General features: G+C 38.5%; 1 protein-coding gene across 21 annotated transcripts in view; it reads right to left on the bottom strand.

Annotated features, from left to right (window-relative positions):
* Positions 1-18,378, bottom strand: part of ZBTB20 (zinc finger and BTB domain containing 20) — a 643,318-nt gene that overhangs the window by 502,286 nt on the left and 122,654 nt on the right. For 13 of the 21 annotated variants that reach the window (XM_077341935.1, XM_077341943.1, XM_077341936.1 and 10 more), the window contains one exon: positions 2,122-2,225. The exons of the other annotated variants lie outside the window; for them this stretch is intronic. The gene's annotated coding sequence lies outside the window, so the exon portion shown is untranslated. The remainder of the gene's footprint in view (positions 1-2,121; positions 2,226-18,378) is intronic. 21 annotated transcript variants of the gene reach the window in all.

Raw genomic sequence — 18,378 nt, 5'->3', positions numbered from 1 at the left:
CTGTTACCAGATGAAGGGAAATAAGGCAAAGTTGTTAACAAAAGATGAAGAAGCTATATGGGAGAGAGCAATATTAGGTAAGCAGATCAAACAGACTTCAAAAAGTTGGACCCTGGATGAAACAATTGTGGCAGTAACATTTAAGTGAATATAAGCCAAGGAAAAAGTAGGCTTAGAAAAATGACCTACAGAGAGAAGAAGTCATGCAAAGCTGAGAAGAAGGAAGCAAGGTAGGAAGCTGATGGCTAAACATTTAGTGGATCTACACCCATGACAAAGAATTCCTGTCAGCTATTCATTCTTCTGTTAACTGTATAATGAAGAATTGATGACAAGCGATGTGGCAAGGGGGAGGGAGAGACCTGAAATCATAGGTAGAGGTGATCTGAAATAATTAGTAATTGCTTTGATTGCAGGCATCAAACTGTTTCTATCGGTTGAACTCTATAATCTTGCAAATATATAAGAAGAATTATTTACAAATAATCAGTTAATGTATGTAACAATTAATATACTTTTACAAGAGCACCATGTACTATAGAAGAAGTCTTCTATTGTTCCTAGGTTGTAACAGAAAAACTTCAAGTTAAAAATTAGCTACATATTTGAATAAAAGGGCAACAGAGTGCACTACAAAGTCTGTTCTTTCTTACTAATACATACTGAGATATACATACAGGAAAATATTTATGCAAAGCAAAGTTACTGAGAATTATATTGCAGTATTTAAAAGTACCATTTCTCCAAAACATCAGCAGTAAAACACCACAGCCCAGTTCTATGCCCTTGGAGGAGATATGCCTACATCATCAAACATAATAATTTAGAAATCATGGAGGAGAAACATAGTTGGAATTAGAATTTGGCTCCCTAACCTGACACTCTTGACAGTAGCAAAATATTTAACATAGCATATAAACTGCAGCACTTGCTGAAGCAGTAAGGATTATTCATACACTTTAAAATATGGATTCAGTTAAGCTACTTTCTGATCTGGGGATATCTATAGTAATGGTGTAAACATGCAAGTGACTGCTGTATATAACTCTCAATATATTTACCATCCAGTTTAGTTTTGTTCCACTGTCTATGAGTCAAGCCCTGAGGCAGTTTAAATTGGCTACAAACACTAATGTTATAGCATATGCCATTTTATGCAGACTATCAGTAAGAAATTTGACTAGAGTTTACAGGGTGCTTTATTTTTTTATTTTTTTTTTGCTCACAGACACAAATTGCATTGAAATAATACATCTAGGACAGCTATGGTTTTATTGATGACATCTTAAACAATAATTTTAAGATGATTAATTGTGGGAAAGCGTGAAGAGCCTGATACTTTTCAGTTTAGAAAAGCACTTAATAGAGGAGGAACAGAGAGACACGTGATATAGAAGTTTATAAAATTATACATGAAGTGAAGAGAGCTGATAAAGATAATTTTTTCTCCCTCTCCAAAAATACTAAAACTAGAGGGCATACAATGAAGGTGATGAGCAGTAAGTTCAGAACAGGCGAACGGAAACTTTACATAGAGAATGATTAAAATGTTAAATTCACTGCCAATAGATGTAGTAATGGGCAAAGGAATAAGCAACTTTAAAAGGGGATTAGATAGATTAGTGGAAATTAAGTCTACCACTGGCTACTAACCATGGTGACTGAGGGAAACCTCCACATTCAGAGGCACCAAGCCTCTGAATCCATGAGCCTGGAGGCAACATCAGGAGAAGGCCTCAGCTTCCATGCCCTGTTGTTATCCCTCCAAAGGAACTGTGTGAGACTGGACTCTGGACTAGATGGACTGTTGGTCCAATTCAGGCTCTTCTTAAGTTTTTGTATAAACAAAGACATGCATAAAATTCAAAATATATTAAGAAAAGCAACAAAATGGTGTTTCTTAATATTTCTTAATTAACTGTGGTAACCAAGCAAGATGTTATATTGGACAATTTAAATTTCCTTGTTATTTTCCATTTATATAAACACAAAATGAGAAACAATGATGCTTGTTTTGAAATAGTCTCCCTTTACTACTACATATAACATCCATGTAATGAAGTAAATTCAGCCATCATGGCTTGTATTTATAGTTAGCTTGCAATGTGCATGCATTTGTACCTTAGTCTGGTGAACAGTTCCACTCATACTCTGAGCATCTTCAAAAACTGAAGTCTTAACTTTTCTACATGCAGCTGAGGCACGCATCTCAGTACATTCTGCGTCTACAAAAGCAGGAAAGGTTTACATAGTAGACCTAGGTTGGGTGGAACAGTTTCAATTCGGAATCTAGTAAAGAAACACTGTAAAAACATGACTTCTCTTTGATAAACAGAAAACATAAGGCCTGTTCTAACATTCTGCCATCTTGTGTATTTGTTGTTTCACCTCTACGTATTATTTGGCAATATCTGTAAACCTAGAAATCATATTATACACTCCCAAGTACTTTCAGATCTGGTCTGGCTCCCAAGAGCTTGGGCACTCCTAGTGGAATCTATGGTGTATGAACAGGAGGGCCTCATCCGATATTTCAACTGGTTGACCTTTCTCTAGACTTTGGACTGGACTACTTCATATGGGATTTTGGATTGCACAATATTCTTTGGATTGGACTACTTCATATGAGGGCAGGGAGGAAATCTTTTAAGTCTTTCTCTACACAAAACCTATCAGAGAATAGCAATTGTCCATCTAGCCCCGAATTTTTTTCTCTGTTCCTAAGAGGCCCAAAAAGAAGAGGCACAGAGACCAAAGCATTCTCCTACTGGTATTTCCCAGTAACTACATACTGGTTCCTGAGAATACACAGAACACTACTCTTCATGAATCTGATAAATGTTCTCAAAAACATAATTTGCAACTGTACAAAATGTACCACATGGGACTGGGGTGAAACATTTTATGATTATGGGTGTAACATAATTCTTGTTCAGGATTTTCTTAATAATTTCTCCCTCTGCATACTAAACAATATAAGGTATTAGATAATAAAACAGAAAAAGTGTTATTATATGCACGGAACATTCAGATTTTGATTTTGGTATTACCATCAGAAGGAAAATATACTTGGTTCTTAGTATTCGAGAGTAATTGAACTAATTCTCCTTGGTTTGGATAGATGTTCTTGGGGAATGTTAAATAATTACTTTTTAAAAGGAAAGTACACAATGTCTGCATTAGTATAATTAATGACAGCATTTCTTCTCCCTCTCATGCAGGAAATCATGTAACATATTAAATAAGTTTCCTACAATGTTAAATAACTCGCATTTCATATTTGTCCATTTAATATGTGTCTTCGATCTTCTTCAATAACGTTTCATGTAAAAAATTAAAATAGTAAATGAACATTTATTTTTTAATTATCTCAGAATTAAGAATTACACAACTGGTATGGCTATATAGAAAGCTACAAGATGGGATGGGGTATATTCACAAATATATAGAGGAACCATGGATAAGGATGATTTAGATACATTAGCAGTTAAAGGGATTGGTTTCTGTTCTATTTGACAAACAATGGTATAATCTATATTTTCTGCTCTAATCTAGTACATAAGGAACAGACAACTATACCTCTGTGCCTATCCAGTAACTGATGTAATAATAATTAGACCTCCCTGCACATGTTAATAGCACTGAACTTTGGTTAATGAATGGGAAGTAGGAACAAAATGTGTCTTGCTCATGGTAAATGAAAAACTTGCAAACTACGCAGTCAAATGAAGTATTATAATATAAAGGTCTCTCAGATTCAACCACTGAGGATACTATTACTGATGTGCCAGTATACTGCCTGTACAGTTCCCTACACACTGATGATGCCATATGTATCTCTAGCATCTCTAGCAATGTGTTAATGTCAAATGCAGGTGGGGATGGGGTGGGTCTAATAGATATGTCAATTCTGGTGACACAGAAAGAGGCCTGGTAACACTACTTCCTTCGATGTGGGAGTGGTCTGTAGATGTCACATGCAGTGAAAGTGTCTGAGCGATATCACTTCCGGTGGCACATGACTTCAGAGGGTGTGGCCAGCTGACATCCAGGGGTCCTCAAAGCCTGATTAAATATCATTATCATCTTAACTATGGAGTAAATTATTTAGCTGAAATTCAGTGTCCAGCTTTCATGTTTCCTTTTTTCTAACCTGAAAACCCCCAAACTCTTTTCCAGTTCTAAAACATGTCCTTTCTGAGATGGGATGACCACAGCTAAATATAATTTCTGCTTCCTGTTTCAGCTCAAATCAAATCTGCTTCCTGTTTCAGCTCAAGACTAACAAATGAATAAACCTAATCAAAAGATCAACCGTGAAGTCCTTTTGTTTGCTGCCTGCATAAAGCACCAGCATTTTCTTCTCTGAGTGCACAAAAAACAAGAGATTACTTCATACTGATTATTATGTATGTCTGGAAGGAAGAGGTATAACATAAAAAAAACCCTAAGGATATTTTTGTGCTCTTCCCACCCCCCACCCTCCTTGTGCTCTATTTTCTCCAATGATAGTGATGCTGGTTTAAATTAGGTGGAGAGGCAGCTATGCATGAGAGACTGCACTCAGCAGGCTCTATCAGTCAGAAGTCAAGGATACATGTCCATGATTTATCATGCTTTTCATGGTAATTAGCCAGAGTGCCATTTTGCTTCCACTAACATCATTCCACCTTTTTTTTTTTTACCTTTGGTCTTTTCCCCTGCATTACATTTACATATTTCTCAGCCTCTCATCCCATAATATGTTTTATTTATGAATACAGACCTTCCTGATCATACCTTTAATGTAAAGGAGACTGTAATTAGTGTTTCTGTCTGCCGGCTTAATCCCTTTCCTACACCATACGCAAAGAAGTTAAGGGTAAGTAACAGTTTACAGTCAATATTGGACTTAATTATGCTGAATAAGAATTACTGTCTCTCTTTACAAACTGCAGCTAGGAGTACAACTCCTGGATGAGCCTTCCTTGCAACCTAGTTCTGATACTTTCATGGTGACAACAAGCACTGCATGTGCAGCACTATAAAACTTCTTCAGGTACACCAAATAAGCAAGGCACCTATTTGGGGGACTAGTGCAGCATAGAAACAATGGCATCCTTGTTTAGGGAGAGAGAGAGCCTTGCTTATCTAGCACATTCCTCCATGAAGCATTCAGTAAAAAAAAAAAAAGCTGTCCTTCCAGCCTAAATAGATACTCCCAGAAATAACATCCATCATTCAGAGTAATACATTCCACCAACATACAATAATGCTGCTTATCCTGCTTCTTTCTATGGGCATAATCATAAACAGTTTTTAAATTGACCAGTATTTAATAATACACTTCCAAGGAAATATATACCCACCCAGCCGTACGTACACACACACACACACACACACACACACACAAAGCACAGATATAGTTTCGTAGCGTTGTCAGCTCTGAGTTGGGAAATAAATGGAGACTTTGGGGGTGGAGCTGGGAATGGGTGGGATTTGGGGTGGGGAGGGATCTCATTGGAGTATAATCAGAGTCCACCCACCAAAGCAGCCATTTTGTCAGGGGTGCTGATCTTTTTAGTTTGGAGATGAACTATAATTTCAGTAGATCCCATATCCCACCTGGGGACTCGCATCTCTAATACTATCAGGATCTAGAATATTGCGCTGATGCAACAGATAACGTTTTCCTAGCTTTAGCCTTCATTTGCAAAAGTATGGCTATGACAGAGAGGTCAGGAAAGCAAATGGTACCAATCACCAGGGGTTCTCACCCATCTGCTAAGGCAAACAAGCAACCACCACAGCTAGAGCTCCTCCTTCTATTTGGCGACTGCTGCTCCAAGCAACCATCATGGCCATGGGTTCCATCTGCCCCCTTTCTTTCCTCCCTCTAGGACAGGGATAGTCAACCTGTGGTCCTCCAGATGTTCATGGACTACAATTCTGGCAAGGGCTCATGGGAATTGTATTGGGGGAATGGGTTTGAGTTGGGCTTGAACTGGGTTTCCGCCGTATCTTATTTCATTTATTTGACTTGTCTGTAAAAATATGTCTGTGGTTTTAAGGGGAAGTTTTTTACTGGGGTTTTATATAGACTTTTGTAACCCAACATGAGCCACCTGGGAGTGGCAGGTAAGAAATTGAATTGATGATGATGATGATGATGATGATGATGATGATGATGATGATGATGATGATGATGATAATAATAATAATAATAATAATAATGTGGGGGAGCATAGGTCAACTCAGATATGTGGGTCCCAAACCATGGAGGGATTTAACGGTCAAAACCAGAATCCTGAAATGGATCTGGGCAGTAACCAGCAACCAATGCAGCTACCTCAGCACGAGCTGGATGTAGGCCCTCCAAGGTGTTCCTGTGAGGACCCTAGCAGCTGCATTTTGAACCAGCTGCAATTTCTGGATGAAGGACAAGGGCAGGTCCTCGTAGAGCAAGTTACAGAAATCTCTTCTGGAGGTGGCTGTTGCATGAATCATTATGGCCAGGTTTTCAGAGAACAGGTAGGGTGCTAGTAGCCGTGCCTGGCGAAGGTGGAAAAACACCTGGCTAGCTGCCGTCTTGACTTATGCCTCCAAAGTCAGTGAGACATCTATGGTCACTCCCAGATTCCTGGCCTCAGGCATGGTCATAAGCTGCATCCTGGCCAGGACGGGTAAGCACAATTCCTGATCCACCTTCCTACTTCCCAGCCACAGCTCAGAGAACTCCCCAGTAGACAGGGAGAAGTTAATAATATCCCTGAGATGACATCCTATCCACTGGACACCCCATTTTAGGAGCTAAGATGGGCAGGGATCTAGAGCAAGGCTAGTCAACCTGTAATCCTCCAGATGTCCATGGACTACAATTCCCATGAGTCCCTGCCAGCAAACACTGGCATATAACATTTCTGTTCCGGAAACTTGTAATCTAAAATACTCAATAGTGTTGAGAAAGGGATCTAGAGGTCTACCACTTGCCCTCTAGATCAGGGGTAGTCAACCTGGCAGGGGCTCATGGGTATTGTAGTCCATGGACATCTGGAGGACCACAGGTTGACTACCCCTGATCTAGAGGGCAAGTGGTAGACCTCTTTCTCAACACTATTGAGTATTTTAGATTACAAGTTTCCGGAACAGAAATATTATATGTCATTCTATAATACTGTGTATACAAGGTATTAATTCCAAAATACTTTGTACAATTCTACTGCAGACATGAGTTCTTGGCAAGTGGTTACTTAAAATATAAGATCCTTTCAATAATCTCCTCTTGACAGATTAGAAAAACCAAGACCGGAAAACAAATCAAGAGTTGTTTTTTATAACCTGCTTTTCACTACCTGAAGGAATTCCAAAACAGCTTACCACCTTCCCTCCTCTTCCCAAAGCAGACAACTTGGGTGGTAAGTGATGCTGAGAGAGCTCTGACCTAACTGTTTTGTGAGAACAGCTCTAACAGCACTGTGACTAGTTCAAGATCACCCAGCTGGCTGCACGTGGAGGAGAAATGGGGAATTAAACCTGGCTCTCCAGATTAGAAGCTGCCACTCTTAACCACTATACAAAGCTGGCTATGTTCACTACACTAAGCTATGTTCATAATTTGAAGGATACAATTTAAATGTCATTTTTGTTTGTTTCTGTAGATTTGTGACAGGCACTGTGAAAGCAAACTCTATAATCATATTTCACATTTTTCTCTTTTATATTGTGTTTCTCTTTTAAGTGTATATGAAACAACTTCTTTTGTGGGCACCTACTATAAATAATAAATATTTAAATTCTGGCTTCAACCTACTGGCCTGTCAGAGTTCTATTTTATCATCAATAAAAGAGATAAAACTAAGATGTCAAAAATTATTTCTTGTTTTCAGAGCTGGATAGCTTTTAAAAAAAATCTTAAGTACAATAATGAAATTGGCATTTGGTCAAAGTGTGCTTAGTCTCAGAATTGTTCTCTTTATTAACAATAATTAAAACTCCACATTTCTAGTTGTTAAAGAAATGTCTATTTCCAGATGTTAAAGAAAGTGAAGGCAGCACTGAACATTAAGGACAGCAGATGCTTAAAAACATTAGAACATAAAAAAGCCATGTTGGATCAGGCCAATGTCCCATATATTTTGACACTATGTGTCACACAGACCGTTTAAGCAGACTACAGGCTAGAGTTTTAGTCGTGGCAGGTTGCCCCACCTCTTCTTGCACTTACATGGGGAAGCATTTAGTCTGGTGCACCTCACCCGCCCCCGATTTGTGCTCCAGCTGGGGCAGTGAAGTTCCTAGTGTGTAAATGGTCACTGTGGCTAAAACCCAGGTACCATCAGATCTACTTGGGTTCAGTAATAAAGATCAGTAACATATAAATCAAGCTTTTAAAAACAAATTTAAAATTTCTATCTTGAAACTTGTGTTTGACTAGAATATAAATCCACAGGTATTTGTAGTGACTCAAATTACAACTGTTTTTAAATATATGGTATGGTTTTTAGTTTAGGACCAAAGTGTTCTTTGAGATAAATTTCTGACACGGGATGGGATGAGTCTAGTCACTGCCTTGTCTGTATAATCTGAATTTAGAAACACATTTTGTCAGATATATGAAACACAGATCAGGAATCTATAATTCATCCTTCAACCAGTGAACATTCCATAATATCTAGCCATTTAGACACAACATCTGAATGCCTTTTTCATTGAGAAACTCGAGATAAAGAAAGATTTTCTTTACCTCTGAAGCTTTACATTACAAGCCCTCTTCCCTACTGAAGCCTTGTAATACAATTAGAGATTGTATTTTTAATAATATAAATTGTATCAGCTCCAATTATTACCGTATTTTATGCAAGAAAACAAAACAGGAAAGCATCGCTCTGTGTTTTTGACTGGTAAAAAGGACAAATAGGTTGAGAGAGTATATCCATACAGTTTTCATCAAGGAACCATTACAGAAAGGCAAGCATAAAAAGAACCTATCTGCTTAGTCAACACACACCAAAACACATATATTAAATACTGGGTATGGAAGTAAGGGGAAGCAAAACTGACCAGTGAAATGTCTGCCAGCCATTTAATCCTAACAGCAGGGCAGGTTAGTAGCCTCAGATACCCTTGGTAATCCAAACTTTATTTACAGATCACAACTATGATTTCCTTGAGCCTGAACTCCAAACACAAAACACAAGCAAAATAACGGCTGAGTTTTTCACCCAAGCTGATCCCAAAACAAGGGAGCAACTGCACAGAGTGATAGCTACCATCTGCTTTCCTCTATGCCACTGATTGCTCATTCTTTCTAATACTCGGCTTAAGACTGGCCCCAACCAGGTACCTAATATTTCTTTTTATAGTAACACCATAAAATTTAATATAGAATCCTAGAATCCTAGAATCATAGAGTTGGAAGGGGCCATACAGGCCATCTAGTCCAACCCCCTGCTCTACGCAGGATCAGCCCTAAGCATCCTAAAGCATCCAAGAAAAGTGTGTATCCAACCTTTGCTTGAAGACTGCCAGTGAGGGGGAGTTCACCACCTCCTTAGGCAGCCTATTCCACTGCTGAACTACTCTGACTGTGAATTTTTTTTCCTGATATCTAGCCTATATCGTTGTACTTGAAGTTTAAACCCATTACTGCGTGTCCTCTCCTCTGCAGCCAACAGAAACAGCATCCTGCCCTCCTCCAAGTGACAACCTTTCAAATACTTAAAGAGGGCTATCATGTCCCCTCTCAATCTCCTTTTCTCCAGGCTGAACATTCCCAAGTCCCTCAACCTATCTTCATAGGGCTTGGTCCCTTGGAAATTCTCTTCTCCAAGGGAAATTCGCTTCTCCCAGGGAGAAAAGAAAATGTTTTTTTTCCCAATAAAAAGTAGTACAGTATGTTTAGATCTTTAGTGGAAACACACAAGGATTTAAAAGAAGCATAGACCCCCCTGTACTATTTCCTCTTTTCCTTCCCAGAAAGCCCTAATAACCTCACCCTTCTTCCTGCTTCATTCTCTACTTCTAGGGTTGCCAGTTTCCAGGTGGGGCCTAGAGATCTCCTGGAATCACAAAATATCTTCTAACTCCAGAGATCAGTTCACTTTTGTGTTGTCAGCTCCAGATTGGGAAAATCCTGAAGATTTGGGGGTGACTTTCATAGTCAGCAGCATGCAGCCAGACCTAGATGAGTCACGAAAATCAGGTAGTATCAAGTCACCGAGTGGTTGCTGTCAGGCCTTGGGTTTGCCAGCCTCCAAGAGGAAACTGAAGATCTCCCAGAATCTCCCACCTGATCTACAAACTTTCTTTATCTCGAGTTTCTCAATGAAAAAGGCATTCAGATGTTGTGTCTAAATGGCTAGATATTATGGAATGTTCACTGGTTGAACGATGAATTATACATGAATTATAGATTCCCGTGCATAAGTGGTTTGCTTCGCTTCTTCCCCCTCCGCATTTTCTATGTGGCCTGAAATCGCCGTTTTGGTGGCCGTGCATAATGGGCCACTGTGGGAATATATTGTTTAAAACTGCAAAGTTCGTTTTATTATGTTTCGGTTTTATACCCCCGCCCCAATTTTTGTTTTGTTTTAAATTTCAATTTTTTGTGTAAATCTGGGGCCTTTTCTGGTTTATAGAAAGATCAGTCTTGCCCATTTACAGCTCCAGTCACTGAATTTAAGAATCCTAACATTTGGCTGACCTTGCTATATAGATAAGAGATGCAAGTTCAATGACTGCCATTTCTTATATAATCCATTGGGCTCTTCTGCTTCAAATGTATGTGTCACAGGGTTACTGTCCTGTACTTCTCCTCTTTTCTATCATATCTTTGTGATGCTCTCTCTCCTACATGTTATTAGCTTAGTGTTTTTTTTAATGAACTCATACAAGACTGACCAGTATGTTCTTCGGTCATCAGCATGTAAATATAGAACAGGTAGGGATTTTGAACCTCAAGGATTCCATCACTGCAGCCTCTGGAATACAGAAGAAAGCAGCTAGGGAGAAACCAAATGAGTTGAAGACAGTGGACTACTGTATCCTTTTTGCTTGGATAACAGCCAGTACAGTACAAGATGCAAGAAATAAAGAGCCATTGAATACTATGTATACTAGTTCTGAAGAACAAAAAAGCTATGGTTGTGGTAGTTGATGACTGATAATGGGAGCATGGAAGGATAAGTATTAATTCTCATTGATCTATCAGCACATTTGAAACTGTCAATCACAATATTCTTTTGATATATTTTTCAAGAATGTAGGGTATAATCTTTCAGTGGTTTTACTCCTATCCTAGAAATAAATCCCAGGGGATAAGCTTGGGGGTGTTGTTAGTTTTTCCATGGGACTTCAATAGTAGAATACCACAGGGTTTCTTTGCAGACATTAATTAGTCATATAACTATTAACAAGATGATGAGCAAGTTATATATTAACTAATCTTCCAATTGTAAAATCTGCTAACAATTTACAAGGCTAGCAAAATGTGATTAATAATTTCATATGGGAGAAAAAGAAATCTAGGATAAAGTGGTCTGTTGTACAAAATGGGTGGAATACAGGATGTCTGGGAATACCAAATATTCACATACATCATGATGCTGCAAAATTAACATATAAAAGTAGATTTTAGGTAATACTGATCCTTCAGAGATTACAGTGAGTAAGCATGTTAAAATGTCATTAAAAACCCTCTTTATGGCTTAAGAAATTAGAGAGGAAAAGGTATAGAATTCTGATATCATTTTTAATAAAAAATATTTCTACATAGTTGCCATTTATATAATCAAAAATATGAGGTTGTATTTATCCTATTAAATCAGTCATATGGGAATTGGATAGGCTTCAGGGATTCAGGTAAAGGGCCCTTACCAAATGCCATGACTAGATATTTATAGAAGTTTAATAGTTAACGCTAGAGGGCGTCACCCCAAGGGTCAGACATGACCCGGTGCTTGCACAGGGGATACCTTTACCTTTACATTTAATAGTTAACAATAATGCAGTAGCATTCAAGTCGGTCTCCAAAATAAGCAATGGTCAGATAACAATTTTTGAACATTTGCAATTGAAAAGTTCTCTACTAAAAATTTTAATGGTTCAAATCTAAGGAAATGTACTGACTTCGAGCAGTTGATAACTCAAGATGAGACATATGCTCAATGTGTGATGCCCATGGGTGCTTAGGGACCCACTAACTCCTTTATTGGTGCCTGCCAAATACTGGAAGTGACCAAGGGCAGATTATCTTGCCCAGTGCTATTTCTTCCTGATTATTGGGGACTTCACTGGCTATGCAGATTTTTAAAAATATTGCTTTGAGAGCAACTGCCACCATAGGACAAATTTGTATACTTAAGACATGGCAATCATTTTGTGGCTGGTTTAAATCATTTTGTGGCTGGTTTCGCCTCCTGCGGCAGTCATTTTGTGGCAGCCCTTTTGTTGCTGCATCCACCATGTCATGTCAGAATTCCAAATGTGCTGATAGGCTCAAAAAGATTGGAGACCCCGATCTAGGTCATATTTCTTAGATCTAATTGTAATACTAGACCAAATTTTCAACTCAGTTGGAATACTGACTTTGGTTTTGAGATTGCAGAAGGCGTTTGGAGGAAAACATACATGCATGTGAAGCTGCTTTATACTAAATCAGAACATCAGTCTATCAAGGTCAGTATTGCATGCTCAGAACAGCAGTGGTTCTATAGGTCTTTCACATCATCTGCCGCCAACTCTAGAGATGCGAGGGACTGAACCTGGGATCTTCTGGATGTCAAGCAGAAGCGCTACTACTGAGCTATCCCACCCCATTTTTATATGGATACTCATTTTCTTAAATAAAGTCAAATTAAGACAATTTATTTATGAAGATGGTGTATCACTGGCATCTTATCTTACATGAAAGAAAATAGCTAAAATGCAGAAATGCTTTTCAGGTCACTGCTGCAAAATTGCCAAATGCATATTTTATTCCTATGCAGTGGTTGTGTGGACGAGCAAAATAATACTGGAAAATGATAACTGATAAATTAAAATTAGGTCTTGGTTTTGATGTTTCACTAAGGCAATAAATGTTTCTTAACTGTGTTCCAATGCTCCCCAAACAGTATCTAGTAGTTATTTTAAATCTGACTTCAGCAGCTAGAGCTGTCTTTGCTAGATTTATACTTGCAAAGATACACATAGGGATAGATACATTAAAGAAAAACATATAATGATTACATTAAGCTTTACAGAAAGAAGAAAATGTTTCTAGCAACGTTAATCATTATGGAATCCTTTCATTTACCAAATGGAATTGAATCCTCAGTAAATATTTTGGTAGTTAAGGACATGGTAAGAATACAGATATCTTTAAGGGTGCTGCTAAAGTTTTGGTTACTGTTATTGGTAAAAAAATAGAATGCCACAGGGTTTGAATTTGTCTTTCTTTCTTTTCAGACTTTATAAAAGGATAAGCTGAGAACAAGTTTGAGCATAGTGTCATCACAAAGCTGATAACAGCCAGCTCTACTGCCTCTTGCCCAAAAATGCTGTCTTACACCTGTACCAGTGCCTGGAGGCTGTGATGGATGGGATCAGGGTGAATAAATTGAAAAGATAACAGTAAATAAACTGAAGCTTAATCTAGCCAAAATAAAGTGGATAATTATAAAAAGATCAATAGACTAGTTGGCTCAGATAATCTGAAAACTTGTTAAAATTGCAAGCAGTATTTAAAATTCCTTTTTGCAAAATCCTTGTACCATGAAACTCTCCTAAGAAAAATTTGAAGCCTTCTTCCAGCCAAAACAGTTTTCCTCCAATTTATACAGCTCTTATATCGGTGCTTTATGATACTGCAAAATGGCAAGGTTCAGTAAATGCTGACCTTTGATATTTAATTACTAGATTCCAAGGTCAGCATTTATTTTTAAAAAATATTTATACCATTTCTTTCCTCTTAGCTCAAGGCAGCTTACAACACTGCATATTAATTAATTAATTAAAACAAAATAAACACCCCCAAATACCTCTATGACCCCTATGGCACATCATTCATTCATTCACTTATTATTCTATTTATAGCCCGCCACTCTCACACAGTCGCCCATGATGGGTAGCAACAACACTCCACAATAAGCCCCCCAACAAAAAAAACAATAAAAACCCACCCTTGGGGGCCCCATAAATAAAACTATTCCAGCATCACAGGCTTCTTAACAGTGTCTCAGGGGGACAACAGTAGGGGTAGCCAGATGAGCTGGCTGGTTCAGTGAGGTAGCCCAGATCTTAATTGCACTGGCCTCAACCAAAAATCTGGCAGAAGAGCTCCATTTTGAAGCCCCTGCAGAACTAGGAGCATTCCCACGGGGCCCTCAACTTTCCTCAGAGCTCATTCCACCATGTAGGTGCCAGGACCAAAAAGGTCCTGGCCCTGGTTGAGGCCAGGTAAACTTCCCTCAGACCAGGAATCTCAAAAAAATTCACACCAACAGAGCTAATTGTCCTATAGGGGCATAAGGAGATAGGAGGTTCCAAAACTATGTTGGGCCCAGATCATGGATGGCCTTAAAGGTTAACACCAAAATCATGAACCTGATCTGGACTGGAACCGGTAACCAATGCAGCTGCTTCAGCATAGACTGAATGCATAGACTCACAATAGAGATGGCATAAAACTCCTGTTTTGCCACCTTTACTGACATCTCATACACTTTCATAAGCATACAATAAGATGTTTTTGCCACTTCATCGGAAGTCTTCCTCCACATTCACTCCAACCATCTCACCTCCCTCTTCCTTGCCCACAGCTCTGCCATATACCACCAAGCAAGTCTGTGATGAGGGCAGAGAGGGCGTTGAGTAATTTTGTCAATGGCAGCTGCCAGATGGGAATGCCAGTTTTCCATCAGCGCTACTAGCAAGTTGCCGAGGCATCAGGTCCCACAGAGTATTCAGGAATCTAATCGGATCCATAAGTCTCCACAGATGGGCTAAAATATACCCACTGCTCTAGCTTGTACAATAATATAATCTGACCTCAGAAGTAGAGAAGAAGAAGAAGAAGAAAGAAGAAAGAAGAAGAAGAAGAAGAAGAAGAAGAAGAAGAAGAAGAAGAAGAAGAAGAAGAAGAGTTGGTTCTTATAAGCTGCTTTTCCCTACCCGAAGGAGGCTCAAAGAGGCTTACAGTCGCCTTCCCATTCCTCTCCCCACAACAGACACCCTGTGAGGTGGGTGAGGCTGAGAGAGCGCTGATATCACTGCTCGGTCAGAACAGTTTTATCAGTGCTGTGGTGAGCCCAAGGTCACCCAGCTAGTTGCATGTGGGGGAGCACAGAATCGAACCTGGCATGCCAGATTAGAAGTCCGCACTCCTAACCACTACACCAAACTGGCTCTGAATTGAACAATACAGTAACAATAGAGTAACAATGAAATCTCAAGAAGATCTCAACATGGTCAAACCATAAACAAAATCAGCCAAAGTGATGATAGCCTACTCCCCTTTCATTGCCAGACTTCTGACTAGATTCTTTCACAGAATCTGGCAATATAAAAGAACTTCTGATCCTTTCCCATAAAATCTTCAATCTTTTCTCCTCTCTATCCTCTCCCCAGCCCACCATCAATAAACTGCACTAAATTAAAGAAAGAGTGGAACATAACTAGTAGAGCTATGTCTGTGCCTAAACACAATATTATTCAATTTGAGGCAGCAGTTTGGAGCCAAATGCTTCAAGGCTTGGTAATGAAGCTATTTGATATCTACATAGCTACTTTATATAACTGAAACTTTCTTACCAATTTCCATGTTTTCAGCCAGTTCAGTCCTCTGCATGTGAGCAAAGATCACTGCAGTTAAATATCTGATATCATGCACACCCCATGTAACACAGGCATTCAAATAATTGTTCATTTATTGTTGAATTCTGGTTATAAGGATTTGTCCAGACAGGGCTCATAACAACATTCCTTGCAACAACAACAAAATTTATGACTTAGAAAAAGGAATGAACATCCAACAAGGATTACTTGATATGAAAATGCCAGATCACACTCCTTACTGAATCACCAGGCTGATTTATCTATTTTACATTTATTCAGAAAAATATGCTATATTTATGCTATATTTAGGGATAAATGCTATACAACAGACACTTGGTCTCTTCAGATTTTAGATATTTTAAAATAGAAATCAGGTATAATTTGACAAGAGCAAAACTACAACTGAGTGTTACAGACAGATGAACCAGTTTCCCATTGGGCATTTTAAAAAGTGGGAATTTGAAATAATTATGACTGACTACATTCTTTTAGCTTTACCAGAACACCCACTGAAAAGTTATGTTTACCAGTATATGCATACGAGTAATACAGATAACTGCACATAGTGATCCACACTGCGATTAATGTCTACAAGTGGCTGCCAACACTTATGGGGTTTATGATTTTTGTACACCACCACAAGTCTTCTGAGAGGTGGCGGTATAGAAATCTAATAAATAAATAAATTCCCTGGGAGTGATCAGCTCTGTGAGCCCCACCCCCAATTTCCTCAATGCAATGATTAACTAGCCTAATTCATGGCAGGAAAAAGAGCAGCAGACACAGGAGCATCGTAGATGGCCGCTTCCCATAAAACAACCATGTCAGTGATTGGAAGTTCAATGTTAAAAATTAAAGCCAGAAGGTGCTTTATCTTCAAAAATTAAAAGATTGATCAGTGTCTCTCCAAGTTTTGTCATACTAGAAACAAGGTTTACAGTTGTGACTGTGTTCCTTTTAGACTATACTATGTACTGTTTACAGGATGTTTATTTACATACGAATAACACCGTGTCCTCACTATACATAGCAACATTATTGACACTGCCTATCTAGAATTACTCTATTTGCATGTTATTTTAACGTTAGTTACCAAGTAGTGATACTAATAGATGTGGTTATGGTGTCACTAATTCAACAGATGGTAACAGCATCTGTCAACACAAGGTACAACCTATAGACTGTTCCTGAAATACATGCTGAAGTCAGTTTGAGCAGAACTCCAGCTTAATCACATTGAAAGGCAACGTTTTGGCCATCGCTTCCATTGAGCAAGCAGAAGAGGCAAGCAGATTCAACTGTTCCTTGCTTTAACAGGAATGTTTGCATCCCCTGACAAAGTGCAAAGGAAAAATGATAAGGTGTTTTTTCCAGCCCCACATGTTTTTTGGACACTTATAGTAAGAAGTACTTTTAGAAAGCAGTTAATCCCTCTTGTTGTCGTGCTACCTCTGTACTTCCTCACATTAACTACTCTCCTCCACCAAAAACCATTCTTCACCTGAAATGGGGAAATTACTGGTGCTTTTAAATGAGTAATTTGCCGCTGTACAAGCTGCACTGTCCTGCAGGCATTTTTTCTGACTTTAGTTAATATTTCTGCGGGTTTCTGCATGGCTGTATGGCCCAAGTTGAAGGAGCAGCTGCAGGGTGTGCTTATTCAGTGCAACAGAAACCACAACAATATGACTTCTCTATTGGGATATTATTCTGTTGATGACCAGAACATATGCATTAAATGAGGGAAATAATCTGCCATTTGCTTTCTGCTATTTTTCATCTCTTCCCAGATTGTTATTTTTCACCTGACTGTTTTTGATGAGAGTTCCAAAGTGATTTCTCCTTTCACTGTTTCATCAGTAATGAGCAATGGTAATTTTAGTAAGTCTCAGCATCTAGAAATGTTTCTATTTCCTGTTCTCAGGAAGGGAAAGAAGTAAAATAATGCCATAACAATACAGGGCACAATTCTGCCAAAGTTAAGCAGTTATAACTTAGAAGTGTTTCTTTGATTGGATCATGCCCAACAAATTGGATCCAAAGGTGCTTTTCTACCAACTTAAGAGTCTGCTGTCATTCACTGAAAGAACCCCTTCTGTTCATTAATAGGAGGGCATCTTTTGATCAAACCTGCCGAGACTACATCTTTCAAGATAAGGAGTCTGTCAGTTAATGGGTACAAAACCAAATCATCATTAGCAATATTTTTGCACAAATGTAAACATTTAAAAATCAAAGTAAAAGGAATTGGAAAAGACTGATATTTGCATGGAAGGAAATTAAAACAAAAATGCTCAAAAATGCATTAAAAAGCTATGACTTTTTAGAGGACCCTATATTTTGAAGCCAGAGCTATAAACCCTCAGGTCTGACCACTGGACTATACTAATCAAGGCTCCTTTAATTAACTGTATAGGAAATTAAAGTAAGCCACACAAAAATTAAACTGAAAAAGCATGGAAAATTAGCAGTCTACATTTTCCATCCCTGCAGGCATACAGAAATCTTGAAAGCCATAAGGACAGTTGATTAGAAGAGTCTGGAAAACTAGAAGTCTTCTTCCCAAGGCACTCACATGACTTGTAT

This window comes from Paroedura picta, chromosome 6 (genome assembly GCF_049243985.1).
Source record: "Paroedura picta isolate Pp20150507F chromosome 6, Ppicta_v3.0, whole genome shotgun sequence".
NCBI lineage: Eukaryota > Metazoa > Chordata > Lepidosauria > Squamata > Gekkonidae > Paroedura > Paroedura picta.
The sequence above is the reverse complement of the archived record's forward strand: the minus strand, read 5'-3'. Positions and strand labels throughout refer to the sequence as shown.